General features: G+C 38.2%; 1 non-coding gene across 1 annotated transcript; it reads right to left on the reverse strand.

Annotated features, from left to right (window-relative positions):
- Nucleotides 1-471: 471 nt before the first annotated feature.
- Nucleotides 472-545, reverse strand: TRNAN-GUU. Its single transcript has one exon. It is a non-coding gene; the product is annotated as a tRNA-Asn (tRNA).
- Between the last annotated feature and the right edge of the window lie 430 nt (nt 546-975).

Raw genomic sequence — 975 nt, forward strand, 5'->3', positions numbered from 1 at the left:
AGGTAATGAAAATGCTGATGGCAATGGACTGGTAAGAGCTAATGTGTATTGAACATTTGCTTTGTGAGAGTCATTGGCTACATGCTTTCCCTACACATCCCATTTAAACTTTGGACAACCCAAATACTCCATTTTACTAATCTTACATATAAAATTGGAAGAAAAGTCTATAACTTTTTCGGACTGATTAAGTTTCCCACCCAGAGCCTGTGCCTTCATCGTGGGTGTGACCGGGGTTCTCTTGTTCTCCATTTTAGGGATTTACAATGTTCTGAATTCGCTAAACTGTAAACCAGCCTCTGAAAAGTAGGGGAAGATGTAAGGGCGGGTGTAGATTAGGTATGCTCTGGAGCTCCAAAACTTTTTCCTCAAAAGGGCACTCAATGCTGGTGGTGCCTGGGAAATAAAAGCATAAATTTGGTATTCCAAAGAGATACAGACTTTGAAAGCCAGCTTCGCCAGAAAAACAAGCGTCCCTGGGTGGGCTTGAACCACCAACCTTTCGGTTAACAGCCGAACGCGCTAACCGATTGCGCCACAGAGACACTTGGTAAAACTCTCTGTAAGCTGTTGGTCAATTGTATTATATACATAATGGTTTCATGTTCCTCAAAATCTAGTTATAATAGAAATGAATACTGGGGATATAAGGCACAACATGAGGGCTATGGTTAACCCTGCTGTATATATACTATATACTACAGTATATTTAAAAGTTGTTAGGTAGTTGTTATGAGTCATCAAAAGGAAAAAATACATTTTAAAATGTTTTTATCTATATGAGATGATGGATGTTCACCAAACTTGTGGTAATCATTTCACGATGTATGTAAGTCAAGTCATTACGCTGTGTATCTTATATAACGTTATAACTTATAAAGTTAAAACTTATTTCAATCTCAGTAAAACTGGGGGTGGGGGAAGTATATTATACATAATGGTCTCATCGTACAGAGGTACAGAGAAGTGTTCTTT

This window comes from Phoca vitulina, unplaced genomic scaffold (assembly GCF_004348235.1).
Source record: "Phoca vitulina isolate PV1807 unplaced genomic scaffold, GSC_HSeal_1.0 scaffold1774, whole genome shotgun sequence".
In the NCBI taxonomy this organism is placed as follows: Eukaryota; Metazoa; Chordata; class Mammalia; order Carnivora; family Phocidae; genus Phoca; species Phoca vitulina.